Below are 19,968 nucleotides of genomic sequence, written 5' to 3'. Positions count from 1 at the left end.
GTAAAGAATTTAATTTCATGCACTCCAACAGAGTAAAAAAAGAAAAGAAAAAGTAGTCACTAAGAAACTTTCGGCTTAAAATTTTAAGCGCAATTTTTTTCTAGACACGAACAATTTTAAGCACAGTAGTTGAGGATCTAGATTTTTTATTGCTACTGGGGTGGGACTAAGTCCCTTGTACTGCGGCCACTTCTGGCCTACTATACCAGCCCCAGATGATAGGTGAGGGTGATTGTGGAGCAATTGGTGGAATGAAGATTGGCAGGGGAAACCAAAGTATTCGGAGAAAACCTGCCCCAGCGCCACTTTGTCCACCACAAATCCCACTTGACCAGACCCCTGGATCGAAACCGGGCCGCCGCGGTGGGGGAATTCCACTTTACATAGTACTTACTCTAAATAGCTCACTTATTTCATTCTTTTTAGGTCCAAATATTTTTCGAAGCACTCTCTTTTTAGACGTTTTCAATCTCTCACGTCATATTTTAAAATCCGATCCTTGGGGGGAAGAATTCGGCAAAATGCGGTTATGAAAACGAATATTTGTACAGCGAAAAGTGTGCTTTTTCTTAATACAACAACCGATAAACGCGCATTAGAATCTTGTTATTCTGTTTTCAGAATAGGACGGATAAAGAAATGTTAGACGTCGCAGTGAACAAACCGATTATCTAACCGAATCTTCAGGACCGACAATTCCCAATACATCAACTGGATTGGTCAGCCTCAGACATAAATGAACTTCAATTTTGAGCCAGTGTCACTACGAACGATATATTTCTGCTTTTGCTGTTCTCTCTCTCTACACATGTTTATATAAATACATATATACGTACATTCATATACACATACACACGTCCATACTTTTTGTCCAGGCTTTTCTTAAAACAAACAGTACTGAAATAATGAAATTCCTATTAGTTGTTAAATAATAAAGGTACAGCTATCCCAGTAACAGGCCGTGAAGGCCCATAGGGTTGTGAGACGTCGAGGCTCCCACATTTTGCCTAGACAATCGGCTCATAGATGGTGGTAAGGTTGTCAGCCTTTATGCGCCGGCCGCCCTCTACCCCCAGGAAGATTCCTGGTACTCACTTCTGTTAGAGGCTGAGTCGACCACATAGTGCGGCTGGAAGGATTACGTAAACTGAAAAAATTCACCTCATCAGCACTCGAACCCGCGACCTGTCGGCTTGTAGCATTGTGCCTCAACCAGTTACGCCACCGCGTGCCCCCCAGTTGGTACAATACTCTTACATTCCCGTTTACCACAAAAATTAGTCACCGCAAATGCCCCTGAACCGTACTGAAATTAAGAATTCGTTCATGTACTCGTATTTAGAAAACCATACGAATAGATCACTTTTGCGCCATAAAATAGGGAAACAACTGAAGAAGACGATTTGTGCAGGTCAGTATACAGAGTTGTTGCAATGCAACTGCACAAAATCACAGAATATCTGTACGTTCCACTCCATTATCCGAACGTTGCTTGAACTTTTCTCATGTTCTTTTAGTCAATTTCTTTAACTCTGAAGGCTGAATATCATAAAAGTAATCCCTGGTGGCTGTTTTTTGATCTTGAGCACTTGCAGTTTGAACTTAACAACAGTTAGGGCGAGGGCACACCAAGGAAACTGGCAACCGCAACGCAACCGCAATTTCCGAGAGTTGTTATCAGCCTGAGTTGAACAGATGCTACTGAATAGAGCAGCGCAAATTTAGGAAACGGCAACGCAAGCTTGCGCCGTGTAATCCGCGTTGTGATTAATATTTTAACATTTTGCAATGTTGTTTCTTTGACTTATTAAAGTGGTTTTAAAATTTTTTACACACATATTTCGAGATACAAAGATACAAGACATAAACAAATACTGAAATACGAGTAAAATGAAGAAGCTGTTGTAGCACTAACCGTACTCGGCCGTATGTACGTATGTAAATGACAATACATTATATAACAATGGTATACCAACTGCATCTACTTATCAGCTGTGAAAATAAATTGCTGTTGAGATTTCTGTTAAGGTAATTATTGAGCCACAATGAAAAATAGCATACTTGTATGAACAGCTGCTTACAGCAATAATATCAGTCTGTTGGCAACAGTGACACAACTACATGACTGGAATAAGCTAACGGGAGGTGTTTACGTAAAGGAGAAAATTGTAAAATTGAGCGAATTATATAATTAACTATATTTTTCCCTGTGAACTGGAAAAAGACCTCCATTACTCGATTTCAGTGGCGGAACATGGCTTGCGAACCACTGGTATATGTAGCATCGGTTGGTAAGGTGAGCTGAAGCGATGTGAAAGAAACATGTAGTTACAAGCCAGAAGGTCACGGGTTCGAGTCCCGATGAGGTGGATTTTTTTTTTCCATTCCCCTAATCCTTCCAGCCGCACTATGACCCTGGGGTCGACTAAGCCCCTAACAGAAATGTGTACTAGAAATCTTCCTAGGGGGTAAAGGGCGGCCGGCGCATAAGGCTGACAACCTTACCGCCATCTGTCTAGAGAAAATGTGGCAGCCTCGACGTCTCACAACCATATGGGCCTTCATGGCCTGTTACAGGGACAGCTTTACCTTTACCTCATTTTAAGGCAATGCCCAAAATTTGCTTTGAGGAACTGAAGAAAGGTACGAGAGCCAGGGAAAGGACAGCCGATATCTGGGCTGAGATCCTCCCGAGGCCTTCAGAATACGAAGCAGATGTGCTAACCATTCTTCCCAAATGTCCGGTATAAATACTGTTCTGAACAATGCTGTGTTTTTGTTGTACTGTCAGCCATAAAATTATGAATTTCCTGGAACTAATAATAAGACCTTGCTTACACCTTCACACATTGCCCCAATTTATCGATACATTCGAAGTGGCGAGTGGAACGTATTGCTATATGATGATTTGAATGCACCACAGTTGATGACGCAAGTCATTGGCCTTGCCTATAACACTAGCTGCATACTTGCTGAACCTCGGACGGCTGAGACAGTGTTCGCCTATCCCTTTCTCCTGCCAAAGTGCAAGGTGAGATATGACTGAAGGGCATGTACACTGAAGGAAATCTCTTAAAAATTAATTTCGATCAGCTCGCCGCCTGCTTCTTGTTGGTTTCTTCCTTGACTTACACTTCGACCCGAATATGCAGGCAACAGATCCCACCGGAACTTCTATCGGTCTACACAGCATTGCATCCCAGCAGAGGATGCTTTTCATTAATTTGTTTCAATATTTCAGTCTATAGGAAGTCGCCAAGTATTGAGCCGGCTTGTTCCAGAGTGTCATTACCGGTAGTTTCTTGTTCGGGAATGGCTTCACACGGAGAGGTCAGGCTCCCGAGACACAGCAGACAATTTAACCTATTTTGAATCAGATATATATGCCTAATACACATTTATTTATTTGATTTTTTCGCTGTTTGTTTATTTATTTATTTAAATATAACAGCTCTATTTTTACTTACCGATTCGTTATGCTGATCACGCGACAACCTCTATACGCTAAAGTTGACACTAACTTCGCCGACAAGAGGCGGTCGTTCGGTCGGTATAGTTCGCTTGCGGACTAAAGCAAAGGAGTTTGTTTGTTTTTTTTCCCCCATCAGGTGAGATACTGGATCTGTCACTCTATGTACACTGAAAGTGTATGACACCAAGTTGATAATGGTCATATTTGGACCTAAAAGACGGGAAGTAATAGGAGCATGCGTTGCAAGCCTGTAGCAGATACATAGAAATTATAATTATTATAGTATATAAAAACTATAAACTTTGGAAATATTACTCAATTTCTCAATTCCCGTTTAAAAGTAATTTAAAGGCTGATAACATTGGATTATCGGCAGTACGGGAACAAAAGTGATACCACGGTTGACGGCAACATATGAATATGTAAACTATGTGACGAAAACATGGAGAGACGCGGAAGGAAGGACACAGTGACGCAAGCAGATAGTACGTCTCTGCTCGGGTGACGGAAACGGAAGGTTTTAGAAGAAAACCAAAACAGCTTAAGTATGAAAGTAACTCATCGCGCAGAGTCCGTCAGAAGTTGATAGTCACTCGGCTGATTAAGAATTTCCCCGTGCTTTACGAAACTCATTGGTTCTTCAGCCATGTTCACAAGAGCCCATCACTGGTCCCTATCCTGCGCCAGTTTGATCCAGTTCACACTCTCACGCCCTGTCTCTTTTAAGATTATCATCAACACCCAACTGGCATTCCACTTTGGAGTTCCCGACTAAATATTATATATATTTCTCACCTCACTACGCCTTCTACACGTATCGTCCGCCTAACCCTCCTTTTGGCCGCGCCATAGCTCAAGCGGTTAGTCGCTGGCTTCCCACCGCTAAGGCCCGGGTTCGATCCCAGGTTTGGTCAAGTGGGATTTGTGGTGGACAAAGTGGTGCTGCAGCAGGTTTTCTCCGAGTACTTCGGTTTCCACTGCCAATCTTCATTCCACCAATTGCTCCACAATTACCCTCACCTATCATCTGGGGCTGGCCGCAGTACAAGGGACTTAGTCCCAACCCACTAGCAATAAAAAAGAAATTATGAAGTTCTTCACTGTTTAATTTTGTTGGCCTTCTTGATATTTCTGCTGTCTCTTAGGTCCAGATTTTCCATCAGCATATTCCCAGACACACTCTGTTAATGCCCTTCCCGGAGGAAGAGAAAAGTTCACATCCGCATAAAACAGAAGAAGGCGATGGAAAGTAAAAGAGATCAGCACACTGATATTTGCATAATTCCATGTTGAGAGAAGAGCGTGTGTTGAATTTGATGACCAGAGACTTGATGACTCTAGTGATTGAAACAAGAAGATGAAATGGGAAATGGGTGTACAATTCATTTGATGCGTTGTTTAATGTTTAAATGCGAAGAGGTCAGTGCCACAAATATCTTTGGTAAAGAAGGGCGATCCTACCCAATGTTTATATACAATGTCCAACGTACATTCTTTATACGTATTCATGTTCATGCTGAGGCGATATTTGTGATAGAAATGTATTGATGTTGAAAAGGACGTTAGAAATTCCGTCCTCAACATGCTGATACATTTTTTTTATTGCTAGTGGGGTGGGACTAAGTCCCTTGTACTGCGGCCACTTCTGGCCTATTGTACCAGCCCCAGATTATAGGTGAGGGTGATTGTGGAGCAATTGGTGGAATGAAGATTGGCAGGGGAAATTGAAGTACTCGTAGAAAACCTGCCCCAGCGCCACGTTGTCCACCACAAATCCCACTTGACCAGACCCGGGATCGAACCCGGGCCGCCGCTGTGGGAAGCCAGCGACTAACCGCTTGAGCTTTGACGCGTCGATGTTGATACATAATAAACCTACATCGAACAGACTGCAAGATTTAAATGAATCAATTTCAGCATGTTTGGTTACCTTTGGTATATACCCACAATGGTGCTCATCTGTCAGTTGTTAGGGACCGGTGTGAAGATATGAGTGGCTACAATTCTGGCAAACTTACAGAGAGAGAGAGAACGTACCGTTAACACAGTGCATACCAAAAAACAAAAACCTAAACACAAATTCTGTTCTGAATCAGAGTTCACTAATTCTTAGCTCGTTCAACGGTCCCCTTTCAAAGTGCCTAGGTTATGTTATGTCGAACTGTAAGGCGATTTGTGAATGACTGAGAAAGTGTGTGGATGGTAACGATTGTAGGATACTTTAAACTACTAGACCATAATTTGCCAACTTTAGCGGATAGAGGGTGTCGCGTGGTCAGCGCAACGAATCTCCACGGCCGTTAATTTCGGTTTTCAAGACCGGAACCGCTACTTTTCCATTAAAGTAGCTCCTCAATTATCCTCATGAGGCTGAGTGGACCCCTTTCCAGACCCACTACTTCTGAGGAAATCTGGTAACACCGGGAATCGAACCCGGAACCTCTGGATCTATATCCAGGAACTCTTACCACTTGGCCGACAAGTGGCGGTCGCTCGGTATAGTTAGCCAGGGCACTAAAGCCACCGAGTTTTTATTTCTGTTTGAGACCAGAGTTTGCCTGGTGGGACTGAAAACCCCCATGAATAACTTTGGTGAGGACTGAACCCGAGACCTTGCAAATACAGGACAGAAGAGCTAGCCATTCGACAGCGACGTTCGGCCGATCAGTGTTACAGACTGAACCTGAGCATTCAAAGATTTATGCAATGAACAACAACCGAACTGAACCTTCCGTGTCGGGTTCCTTTCTAGATGTAAAGGTAAAGACATCCCTGTAACAGGCCGTGGAGGCCCATATGGTAGTGAGACGTCGAGGCTCCCACATTTTCTAGACAGTCGGCTCACAGATGGTGGTAAGGTTGTCAGCCTTACGCTCCGGCCGCCATTTACCCCAGGAATATTCCTGGCACTCATTTCTGTTAGAGGATGAGTCGACTCCAGGGTCATAGTGCGGCTGGAAGGATTTGATCAACTGAAAAAATCCACCTCACCGGCACTGGAAACCGCGACCTTCCGGCTTGTAGCATTGTGCCTTTACCAACTATGTTACCGCTGTGTTACTGCGAGTCTTATGAAGCCGTAGGGAAATTAACTATATTGATTTCTTCACGATTTTTTTACCCTTTCCTAGCATTCGCCTGAAAAATACTCAAGACTGTTTCATGATCCGATATGAAGACCAGCCGAGCCACACTCTGCACGGTGAAAATGATACAGGGCCAAACGACGATGCGGACTGATCTGATATTTCGAATTCCCAAATTACTTTGCTACAAGTATGTGTTAACACACTGTGGGCTCGCCAATATATAACAACAAAGTAACTAACTTACCTACTAACTACATGAAACAAAGTCCTTCTTAATAAGCTGATAGTCGTTCAGGTTATCAAGAAATCCCCCCCGACCCCGCTCTTTCACACTCACAACAGTCGCTTCCTGGGCTTCATGAATCCACACACATCCTCATATTCGCTTGAGTATCTCTTCTTTCCGTTGTTTTGTTCGTGCCAAAAGCAGTACATTCAGACTCTAGGCCCTGTGATACATTTCTTAAAAAGCTAGTTTTTTTTTAAGATGACGTGTTGTTGGAACCCCTGCCAATCCTCAAACCGGAGAATTTTATTTAGACACTGCAGGGACAAGACACTTTCCTTTCTCCATAAGATACAGCCCCGGCAGGGGCTTGAAGTTGATAATTTACCCACATCTAATTCCGAGGTTAAAATGATGGAGCAATACCTCCACTCCCCAAAACGCTTCACTGTATGGTGCTTAATTAATTAAGCCCACGGACAACTTTCCCTTTACATTTTATAACAGAAATATGATTATGTGGATGAGAATGGATTTTTGAGATGGTGGGGGGGGGGTGCTTCTGACGTGGAATCATGTGGCTCAGGAGAGTGCAGTGTCGGGCTCATGCGAACACGGAAATGAACTTTAGCACTTCATAAAAGTCAGAGATCCTGTTTGTCAGAAAGGCAACTGTAAGCGTCTGCGTGACTCTGGAGTGGGTGAAGTACATATATAATTAGCTAGGTCATCTGACGTACTCCTTCCTTTTTTGGCTGGTGGGCTGTAAAACTGCTTGTAACTGAGGCATTGCCGGTATCTGATGATATTAATGATGATGATGATAATGACGACAGTACGAAGCATGTATTACTGAAGTACCATGACGGTATGTGTAATAAAAACGTATTCTTAATTAATTGAATGCTTCATAACGTGCAGATCAAGTAAAGGGGATGAGGTGGACAGGGCATGTAGCACAAATGGGGGAGAAGAGGAATGCATTGGTGAGAAAACCAGAAGGAATGAGACCACTGGAAAGACCAAAGCGTAGGTGGATGGACAATGTTAAAATGGATCTTAGAGAGATAGGATGGTATGGATTGGATTGATCTGGCTCAGGATATGGACCAGCGGAGGGCTCTTGTGAACACGGTAATGAACCTTCGGATTCCATAAAATGCTGGGAATTTCTTGACTAACTGCACAATTGGCGGCTTCTCAAAAACCGCTACACACATGAATGAATGAGAGAATTAATTGAATAAATTCTCCAATTATTTCGACCTAAAGGCAGGTCTGCTGAAGTCCAATGTTTCATGCTAAGCCGGTGCTGGAATTCTGAGCGTCTTTCGAAGAACCAGAACAGACACGGCGCTTCATTTTAGCTGGGTCACTACGCAAAACGTCTATCTAGATACACCGTTGCCTATGAATTTTGTGGAATTAATTTAATTCTAGGCGGACATACTCGTATGCAGCCTTTTCTTTGTGTTTTCTGAGAACTGTGCCACGCAACGCGGCGGTGGCGAGCGGTCATCAACCTCCGAGCGGCCGGCTGGCTGGGATGTAGGTCAGTGATAGCACCATGCGCACAGGGGTCGGCGTACCCCTTCACTTCCTACAGCAGGGAATAATAACTTCCGATATTCCCTTCTCACGGCTCCAAAGGGGGAGGGGGGACAGCAATAAAAAGCACACCATGAGACTTACACAGGAGTTCAGTACGACTTGGGTACATTCTATTAATACAGACGTGATTCCAAAGGCTTTTCACTCACTTCCTTACTGTACGCTGTCTCTTATTCTCTCCGAGTTACCTAATTTACGTTCTCAGTTTATCACACACTTTCCAGATTATAGACCTTTTCCCCCCTTTTCCTTCACTCAAACCTTTTCACCCTTCCTCCTGCGTTTCAACCATCTCCCTTCCTTCCACCTATACACGTACTGCGTTGGGTTCGAGGTTTTGAAGGCGGAGACCATGAATAGCACGGCCTTCTGAGTATAGCGTTCCTCCGAAAAGCCTGGCTCTGTCCGAACTACACGGCTTTACAGGTTGTGTATCCCCCCCCTCCTAATTTTCTCGGTTTCGATGCGGTCCCTGTGGTATCAATGGAAAGTAGGCGATTGGTACTTAAGAAATCCTCATTTATATTGTAATGGGATTTTCGTGTGGAAACCTGATTTTCACTTTGCAGAACCTCCGAGTTCGGCGAACATTTTTTGGGAAACAATGTTCGGCAGAGTTGTTGTTTTTCTACTTAGTTTTTCTTAAGTCCTCGTCATTCTTGTAACCGTATCAGACAAGCTTTTCCAGGAGAATAAAAAGGGCGGAAACTATCTCACGCATAGGAGAGATAGTAAATACATACTAAATTTTATTCGGAAGATTTGAAGGTCACGAATGGGGGAGAGGAAGAATGCATACAGAATTCTGGATAATATTAAAATGGATCTTAGAGAGATAGGGTGGAGTGGTATGGACTAGACTGATATGACTCAGAACGGCGACCAGTGGAGGGCTCTTGTAAACACAATAATGAACCTTCGGGTTCCACAAACTGTTGGGAAATTCGTGAGTAGCTGCACAACTGGCGGCTTCCCAAGAAGGACTCATCTCCATGGAGTCAGTTCGTTACTCAGATTTGAAAGTAGTAGACCACTTGCGAGTCCTAGGTACACAGGGAGATAATACTAATAGGGACATTAAAGAAATAGCTGTGAGGATGCGGACTGGATTAAACTGGCTCAGGATAGGCTCCAATAGCGAGATTTTATAAGTATGGTATCTTCTGTTTTCTTAAATGTTTGAAATTTATTGACCAGCTGGGCGACTACCAGCTTCTCAATAAGGTATGTGACAATACGCCAAACACGATCATGAAAGCCTACAAAGTTAGGGCCCCATCACACACATCAATTCCATGATACCCACGCCGTTCTTTCAGTTATATGAGGCTTCATACATGTCAGTACCTCGGACTGAATTTATACATCATTTATTGCAAGTTGATCTAGAATAGTTCAGTTAGAACAGTTACTGTTTACCGACTAGAAGTTTAGGCTTCAAGTCTTGAAAGAGGCAGGGATTCCCTATTTACACCATCACGTCCGGATCGGCTGCGTGTCCCACCCAGACCCTCTAGCGAGTGCCGGGACTCTTCCTCAAGGGGCAAAGGGACCGAATCTCACTCCACTTAAGTTAGTGCCAAGGTTAAGTATGTGCGGTTATACTTCCAGTCTCCCCCTTTAGACTTCATGGCGTGGAATTTTAAGCACAAGGACAAATTTACCGTTCCATTGTAGAGTTTCCAAACTATTTATTCTCGTATGTTTAACAATGTCCACTTCTGAACTGAATCCTAAGTGAATGGAAATGTAATTCAAGTGTGTATGTATACATTGGCTTTCTTATGTCCACTCATCTACTCTCCCCCCCCCCCCCACTCCCACCCAAAAACAACCACACACTCACATGCACAGGTAATTTTTATTTTCGTAAAGACATTAAAAAGGAACTGTGTCCCCTGAAACACGAAGGGTCACAGCGTGTTGCCCTTAAATACTTGTTTCCTTAACCCGTTCTGAATCAATTTTAAGTTAAGCTATATTTTTTGGGGGATCTGCACATAAAAGAATTTAGCAGCACATTTACGTACAAATATCTTATGATTTCAACTCAGAAATAAGACTCGGCAGTATACATACGTACAAACATTCGTACATTCGTTCATCCAGTCAGATGGAAAGCCTTAGTTCCTTTCAACGCCGCGAAATATAAGACTGTTAGCCAGTGGTTTTGGAATGTGCTCTGTGAGTTAGTGGCAAGTAAGTACGCAACAAACTTGTATGTAAAAGGAGATGTCACTTTGAAAACCAGCCACAGAGAAGGGGACCCGAGAGTAAACACCCAACCACATCGAGAGGGCAAGGCCCTGAGCCCTGTTTACTATTCGGCCGACCCTGGGCTACTTTCCAAAACACTTTTACATATATTACAATCCCGAGTACTACTGTATCAGATGAACTATATGTGCTGCTGAGGTAGGGGTGTGTGTCATAACTGCTCTTGTTGGCCAGCAGATGAACTATATGCGCTTCTGAGGCAGGGGTGTGTGCCACAGCTGCCTCTTGTTGGCCACCAGATGAACTACATGCGCTGCTGAGGCAGGTGTGTGTGCCACAGGTGCCTCTTGTTGGCCAGCAGATGAACTATATGCGCTGCTGAGGTAGGGGTGTGTGCCACAGCTGCCTCTTGTTGGCCAGCAGATGAACTATATGCGCTGCTGAGGCAGGGGTGTGTGCCACAAGTGCCTCTTGTTGGCCAGCAGATGAACTATATGCGCTGCTGAGGCAGGGGTGTGTGCCACAAGTGCCTCTTGTTGGCCAGCAGATGAACTACATGCACTGCTGAGGCAGGGGTGTGTGCCACAACTGCCTCTTGTTGGTCCCGAAAGTTGACGGGAAGCATCTGTGGCAGGGGAAAAAAGTGGTCCGATTTCTTTCTTTCAGGACCTTATGCCAAACCTGTGTGGTGGGAGATGTTTGCCACGACACTCATGCTTCACCAGCTTATGCTGTTATGCAGCTTGCGGTTATTTACTAAAATGTCTAATTAGTACTGTTTTCGCTCTCTCGGAAGCCGAGATCGTGGGTTCGAATCCTACACAAGACATGGATGTTTGGAATGTGTATGTGTTTATTCTGCATTTGTACTGTCCTGTGTTTAGGTAGCCTTGCTGATCACTCGTCAATGGAGTCCTACCGTCTGTAAAATGATCATGAAACTGAAAAATCAGAGGCCAGGGCCCAGGTGGGCTGTAGAGTCAGTGAAAAAAAAGTATGATTAATTATATGCATTACTGTAGCCAATATGTGCAACAGTCTTAGAACAAGTAGTTTTAATCACGTGCATATAGCAGTGTCCTTCTTGAGAAAGTGATAGTCACTTAGCTGATCAATAAACTCTTCAGTTTAATGTAACCCCAAGATCCGGCCGCGCCATAGCTCAAGCGGTTAGTAGCTGGCTTCCCACCCCGCGGCGGCCTTGGTTCGATCCCGGGTCTGGTCAAGTGGGATTTTTGGTGGGCAAAGTGGCGCTGGGGCAGTTTTTCTCCAAGTACTTCGGTTTCCCCTGCCAACCTTCATTCCACCAATTGCTCCACAATCACCCTCACCTATCATCTGGGGCTGGTACAATAGGCCAGAAGTGGCCGCAGCACAAGGGACTTATTCCCACCCCACTAGCAATTAAAAAAACCCCAAGATCCAGTGTGATGTTAAAATGATCCAGCCAGTAGGTAGCCGGCCTGTTGACTACAGACACCCCCTTTAAACTATGTTCGTCTGATATTAATTTTAGGCGCAATGGCAAGAATTGCTAAAAGCGCCTATTTAGCTTCGCCATGTCTGTCTGTCCATCGACATTAAACAGCTCAACTCCCACTGGATGGATTTTAGTGACAGATTATAGTGTGCAGTTTTGCAAAAATGTATGCAACAAATGGACAACTGAACCCAGTTCACATCCTATTCCTATACGACTATTTCTTCTATTGCTAGTGGGGTGGGACTAAGTCCCCTGTACTGCGGCCACTTCTGGCCTATTGTACCAGCCCCAGATGATAGGTGAGGGTGATTGTGGAGCAATTGGTGGAATGAAGATTGGCAGGGGAAACCGAAGTACTCGGAGAAAACCTGCCCCAGCGCCACTTTGTCCACCACAAATCCCACTTGACCAGACCTGGGATGAAACTCGGGCCGCCGCGGTGGGAAGCCACCGACTAACCGCTTGAGCTATGGCACGGCCCTTATATTACTAAGTTTAATACTATTCTCCCATCTGCTTAGGTGTAACAAACCGTCCCTCCCTTCACGTTTTCCACGGCCTGTAATTTCAGTTATCTAGACCGGAGCCGCTACTTTTCCATTCACGCAGCTCCTCAATTACCCTCATGAGGCTGAGTGGACCCCGTTCTGGACCCACTACTTCTCAGAATATCTGGTAGCGCAGGGAATCGATCCCGGGAGCTCTGGATCTGTAGCCAGGAACTCTGTCCATTAGACCACAGAGGCGGTCATATATTTATTATAATGAATTATAAATGTGATCAACGAGCATTTGGAAACATTATGGAGGACAGCATGTATTAAACAGCTTGGTGTGTTTTCTCTGTAATGACACTTCATTACGCATATCAAAAAGCGCAATATTAGTTCTTCAAATACGTTAACACGAAGAACACAACTTAACAGATGAAATGTACTGTGATTACGAACAAATGTGAGAAGACACAAAATGAAAATTATACTTCATATGGGCGTCACCACAGGAAGTAAAGGCTCGTGATCTGTGGTACACTCGTAATGATGGGCAGAATATAACAGTGCAATAAAAATAAAATATCTAGATGTCCTTATGTGATATACTACAAACATAACCATTGGTCACGGACGCGTTCCATTGGACTTTGGCGGATAAATTACAAGTCTTGCTTTATCAGTGATAGGACAACAACAAATATTTGTGAAGGCCTTTGGAGCCGTATCACGTCATCTAATAACTCGCCAAATTTTCTCTAAAAGTCGTCTAAGTTAATCAAACGTCTTCCAAGTGGTATATCCATTCGGTTATGTCGTGGTAAGAACTGAAAATTAGAAAACGTACATAAGATATCAGAGTTTTCTGACAATTGTAGCACACAATTTTAACCGAAAGGGAAGCATATTTATTGTCCCACATAATACCCTGAAAATTTCGGGGCAGAAAATAACCACAGTCTACTTGATGTGGAGGAAATGTAAGAGCATTAAGATAAAGCAATAAATACCAGAAGAGTGCCTCTCAAATTTCAAAAGATTTTTCTCAGTTTACAGATCGGATTCTTTCCTGATTCAGACACAAAAAAAATTGTTCATTACTCTTTTCATAAGCAAGATAAAAATAAAAAGGGTTTCACTTTAAAATCTTCGTAAATTTCTAATATTTACAGTAAAAAATTATGTTTCTTTTGTGGGACATAAATTATATTCTCAGTAGATTAGGAAATTAAACAATCCAGATTCACTGATTCTTTGGTAATTTAGGCCTAAAGACACATAAGGAAAAGGATGAAACAGGGCGATACAGAAGACAAAATTATTAGTAGTTTCATAATTTGTACCCTTCGTCAGATATTTTAGGTGAATAACTTAAGAAGGATAAGTTGTACCAAGTACCATGCATGACCGAGATGATACGTACTTACAAAAATTTGGTCGGAAATTCTGAAGAAGACAAATTCAGAGACTAGTAGTGGATGAGAGAATTGGTCTGAAGCAAACAGAACGTGAACTGGACTCTATTTGTTTAGGACGGGGTCCAGTAGCGAGTTCCTAAGGACGCACTAACGAATACTCTGGTTCCACATACGGCGACAAGTTTTTTTAGACATCTGAGAGAATATAGGCTTCTCAAGTAGGGTGAGATTCATGGAAACATCTTAGTTTCAGCACTAGAGCTATGTGTTTGGTAGCGTCGATGGTTGGTCATGGCCTACTTTAATGTACTACAAGCGTTTGACAAGCCAGGAAATGTAGAGGTACTTCTATCATTACAAAAAATTATCAGCTTCTGAAGAGCGACTCCACTTCATATTAATGGTAACTAACTAAACTAACTTCATGGAGCTGAGCCCTTTTTGAGGAGCCGCCAGTTGTGCAGCTACTTAAGAACTTCCCAGCATCTTATGGAACCTGAAGGTTCATTACCGTGTTCACAAGAGCCCTCCACTGGCCTCCATCCTGAGTCAGATCGATCCAATCTCAATATTATCCACCCGCCCACGTCTTGGTCTTCCTAGTGGTGTCTTCTCTTCTGGCTTTCCCACCAATATCCTATATGAATTCCTCTTCGCCCCCATTGTTGCTGCACGCTCTACCCGTCTCATCTTCCTTGACTTGATAATTCCAATTACAGTTGGCGAGGAGTACAAGTTATGAAGCTCCTCATTATGAAATTTTCTTCACTCTCCTGTCACTTCATCTCTCTTCGGTCCAAATATTCTCCTCAACACCCTGATCTCAAACACCCTCAGTCTTATGTTCCTTCCTTAATGTCAGAGACCAAGTTTCGCAATACAGAACCATGGACAAAATTGTGGTTTTGTATATTCTAATTTTTATGTTTCTAGGCAGCAGATGAGGAAACAAACGTTTCTGGACTGAATGGTAGCAAGCGTTACCCGAATTCAATCTTCTCTTAATTTTACAATCTTAATAGTGTGTAATAAACAAGGTACACAAAATGTATACAAAAGTATGCAGTCTACACAACAACATTCTGTATTTAAAAGAAAGTAGACACTATCGTATCAACATATTTCCTCTTGAGTCAAGTTTTGGTTTGTTACAGTCGTTCCCAAATATGTGAACTGTTCCACATCTTCAAAATGTCTGTTAGCTATCTTTATGCCATGATTTTGCCCTACATTCTGGTGATGAGAGGGTAACATGTACTTAGTTTTTCTGTGTTTACTTCCATACCAACCTCTTCAGTAGCGTAAATTACAGTTTCTTTTTCTTTGTGGTATCTATGTTATCACCCAATAGAGTCACATCATCAGCATAGAGCAGCAGCTGATGTATCCCACTTAATTTTAGTCACACCTTGTTTTCCTGGGCCTTCTTAATGGCATATTCTAAAGAAAAGTAGAAAAGCAGTGACGATAAAGCATCTCCTTGTTTCAGGGCATTCTGGATAAGAAAATTATCTGACAAATGTTTACCTATATGGACTTTACTATAAGTTTTCTTGTAATACATTTAATCAACCTAACTAGTTTCATGAGTACACCAAACTTTATGAGAAAATTGTAGAATACTTCCTTTCTAAGTGAATCATTAGATATTCATGAAGTCTATGAATAGTTGATGTACTGTCTCATTGTACTCCAATTTTCTTTTTTCAGTATCTGCCAAATGTAAAAGATCTGATCAGTAGTTGATCTGCTACGTCGAAACCCACACCGATGATCCCCAATAATTTCATCTTTATATGGACTTAACTTTGAGAGAAGGATATTGGATAAAATTTTGTATGCAGTTGATAGCAGTGATATCCCACCATAATTACTACAGTTAGTTTTATCACCGGGCACAATAATATGACTCCTTCCTTTTTCCAAATAGAATTAATTAGCTTATGGCTCTTAGAACATAATATTTCACCTTCTGCTTGAATCAGTTCTGCTGGAACTTGATCACTACCTGGCAGTTTATTCCTTTTCAACTTTGCAATAGCAATTTATGCCTCGAAAGGACTAGGCTCGGGTACTAGTGGCTCAGCTGTATGTATTTCTATTGCCTAATATCACTGGCCCTATGTACATTCAATAACAGAGAAGTAGTTCCTCCACCTATTCAAAATGTTGTGGGAATCTGCAAGCAGATCACCATTCTCATCCTTCACTAAGTTACTTCTAGGTTTGTAACCCTTCTTAAATTCATTTATTCCTCTACGCAAATCTCTAATGTTCTTGTTCTTACTGTTCGTTGCAAGTTCAACGATTTTGTCTTCAAATATTCCCTCTTTTTATTCCTTAAATGCCTGCTGGCTCCAAGTCTTATATTGTTCAGATTATCCCCATTTATTTTGCTTTACTAGATGGTCAATTTTTATATTTAATTTGTAAACATCGGCTAAACTTAATTTACGAAGTTTGATTGTAAGCATATGGATGTAACAATGTTTCAGGACAGTTATGGCTGTGTATAATGGTGATTTATGTTTTCAGGGTTTCGCAGGGTCGCTGAGCCGAAAGACATTTTAGAACTTGGATCTCAAGAATTCTGACCAAATGTCGGTATTAAGTTAGTTCAAATGTACATAAAATTAAAAGATGGGAATAAATTAAATTAGTACTACAATTTTTTTGCCCCTGTCATAGGTGAAGAGAAGAACAGGATATGCAGGCTGACCTATAACTCCATGGAGCTAAGCTCTTCTTGAGAAGCCGCCAGTTGTGCAGCTTAACTAGGCCTATATATATATAAAAACATCAGTGTACATTAGTACGTGTCATGTACGAGTATTTCAACAAAATGTCTCCGCCCAAGAGACTGGGTGATTAAGGAAAGATTTATGAGCAATTCTGGGTCAAAATACTGTCTTCTTCAGATTTTGTGGGTAGTCACGTTTGAGCCGGCCAGTAAATTATTTCTGGCCTCAAGCGGTTAGTCGTTGGCTTGCCGGGTCTGGTCATGTGGGATTTGTGGTGGACAAAATGGCGGTGGGGCATGTTTTCTCTGAACACTTCGGTCTGGTCATGTGGGATTTGTGGTGGACAAAGTGGCGCTGGGGCACGTTTTGTCCGAGTACTTCGGTTTCTCCTGCCAATCTTCATTCCACCAATTGTTCCACAATCACCCTCACCTATCATCTGGGGCTAGTACATTAGGCCAGAAGCGGCCGCAATCTCACCCCAATAATAATAATAATAATAATAATAATAATAATAAAAATACCTCATTTTAGAAAATCGTCACTGGATAATGTTACTGGACTCTCATGTGTAACTGTATATTTTGTAGGCTAAAATAATTCTGATACCAAGAAATTGAAGTTCCCTTTAATATTGTAAAAGCAAACGAAAGCGAGTGAGTAATTATTAAACGAGGCAAATCTAGACAAGCAAAATCTCAGTTGGAGTACTCATGAATACCAAGCAAGAATTGTGTTCCCAGTTGGCATTTCGTGCGTTTCCCACTGGAGTCGCAGTACTGCTTCTTTCGGGGGCCTCTGAAAATGCTTTCTGATTATGGTACATATAAATTTAAAATAAAATATTACATTAAATCAAACCCATTTAATATAGTAGAAAAAATACTTCATACATGTAATTAACGTTCATTTATAATTAATGTTTTACATTTCTAAATCATATCTTAGAGATTCCTTAGGTCATTATTAGATTAGACCTCAAACATTTTTATTCACGCCAGGAGAGCTTCAGACTAAAAGAATTTGGGAACCACTGTTCTACGGGGAAGAGGCATAAAATTGATAAACTAAAAGCCGATAGGGACCAGTGGATGATTCTTGTAAACATGGTAATGAATCTTCCATAGAGAGTTGGAAAATTCTTAAGTAGCTGTGCACCTAGCGTCTCAGTTAAATGGTGTAAGTTATTTATGGTACCCGAAGTGTACGTGGCCACGCGGTAGCGTAGTTGGCTGAAGCATTACGCTACAACCCGGGAGGTCGCGGGGTCGAATCCCGATGATGTCACTGGACTTTTAAATTCACCTAATCCTTCCAGCCGTACTATCGCCCTCTAACAGAAATGAGTGCCAGGAATATTCCTGGGGATAAAGGACCGCTGGTGCATAAGGCTGACAACCTCACCGCCTTCCGTGAGCCGTTTGTCTAGAAAATATGGGAGCCTCAACATCTCACAACCCTATGGGCCTCCACGGCCTGTTACCTTTACTTACTTTACCTGAAGTGTACAGCTGTAAGAGGATTCAGTCTACATGTAAGGAGAGAAATGGGTTGCAGTACAGCCTACAAAAATTTTCATTCTATTTGAACGACATGTAAACAGAGAGAGGAGAGTCTATGACCTTATAATGGAACGCATCTACAAGAAAAAAAAGTGACATGGTTGGTGATCCCTCTGCCAACCTAACGGGACCCTTGTATTCCCCTCCCCTTGCTAAGTCCCCTACCTCATTGCCATTAACCTACATAACTGTACAGAGCACATAGCCAATAGGAGACTTGCTAAGAACGGAACAACGCAATGCCTTCCTAACCTATTTTCGCTATTCTTTGCATATCTTACCCTTTAACACCTGGCCTTATGTTGCGCACAATAACCAACCAAAGGAACTTCCACGCACTGTAACACTGTTAATCCACGCAAAGATGTTACATTTTGGCGCAGAAAGGAAATCCCTTTTCGGCCTAAAACCAAGTGCATTGATAAATACTTAAAACAAAATATTAAAAAGCAGCTATTCTGAGTTAACATAACCTCAAAAATGAGCGATTCATTACAAATAGGCTGCAGATTTCAATATAAACCCTTAAAGCAAGTGTACAATGCGATAAAAAACTGTTATCGCTAATGGAAATTTCATATATTACTCACATTTTTAAATCCTGTCAATGACAACAGCACCGCAAGAAAGTAATTCCTGGTTCAGGGCCCATCATATCCACACCCCCCTTAGCAGTCTCGCTGGTAATCACCGAACCATGTGACAGTACAGTTTAATTTCACGTTCACTTGAATGAAAAATTGTATTTTCACTGTTTCACCGTGTATAAGCATAAAAACGGTTTCACTTTTTGCACTTTCTACGCTCCTTGTCCGTCACAGAGCCCATCCACGCGCGAAACCCAAAAGTAGCACAACCGTTATGGGAAAAGTGACAGTGGAGTAGAAGTGGGTTCCTTTATACTTAACGGTATAATCCTTTGAAACACACCAGTTCGTTGAACAGAACAAATTTAGCACGCTGACATAGTCCAGAATGAAAACATTACTTCATTTCATACGAATGAATATATTCTACATAAATCTCTCAAACAGCTGAGTCCGTGCTGAAAATACCACATCACAATAAACAGTTCTGAAAATGAATGATGGTTCAAATTTGCATTACTAGACCTGTTCAAGTTACCAGAACTCTGAACTGTAAAAATATGTCCTTGATCACGTCAGCCGTCGAATTCGTGAATGCAGGGTTCCACCATGTGCAATCGTTTGCGTTTGGTTTCGTTCCGAGAAGTCGTTGACCTCTCTCGTCTACTATAGACCATTTCTCGAATGCGCTGGAGTTGAAAGGAGGGGGATGAAGGAGAGTCTTTTACTATGCCAACCCTCCCCACTCCTTGTGTAAAAATAGTGCTACTACTGAAGCACAGTCTAATACTGAGAATTACACCGAGGACATAAGCGTACGAGAGTGAAAGTCGTATGGCAGGAAGATTCAATCAGACCCCTCAAACTTATAGAACGTCCAAACAATTTCATCCTCGTCAGTCATACGTGTTGTTTCTATTCACACGGTTTTCAGACGTATCCTTCCGCGACATGTAAATTCAGAATGGCGGCAAAGTTCAAACTCATATGAACCGAGAGGCCGGTGTGGCATACACAGAGTAAGTGGACGGGAGAGCGTGCTTGTGCGCATGCCAGGAAATAACTAGGGAC

At 42.3% G+C, this 19,968-nt stretch overlaps 1 protein-coding gene across 2 annotated transcripts in view; it reads right to left on the bottom strand.

Moving 5' to 3' along the window:
- LOC111870628 (hormone receptor 4) overlaps positions 1 to 19,757 on the bottom strand; it is a 353,702-nt gene extending 333,945 nt beyond the window's left edge. For both annotated transcript variants that reach the window (XM_023863074.2, XM_023863077.2), the window contains exon 1: positions 18,901 to 19,757. The gene's annotated coding sequence lies outside the window, so the exon portion shown is untranslated. The remainder of the gene's footprint in view (positions 1 to 18,900) is intronic.
- Between the last annotated feature and the right edge of the window lie 211 nt (positions 19,758 to 19,968).

Source organism: Cryptotermes secundus, unplaced genomic scaffold (assembly GCF_002891405.2).
Source record: "Cryptotermes secundus unplaced genomic scaffold, Csec_1.0 scaffold529, whole genome shotgun sequence".
Classification (NCBI taxonomy): domain Eukaryota; kingdom Metazoa; phylum Arthropoda; class Insecta; order Blattodea; family Kalotermitidae; genus Cryptotermes; species Cryptotermes secundus.
The sequence above is the reverse complement of the archived record's forward strand: the minus strand, read 5'-3'. Positions and strand labels throughout refer to the sequence as shown.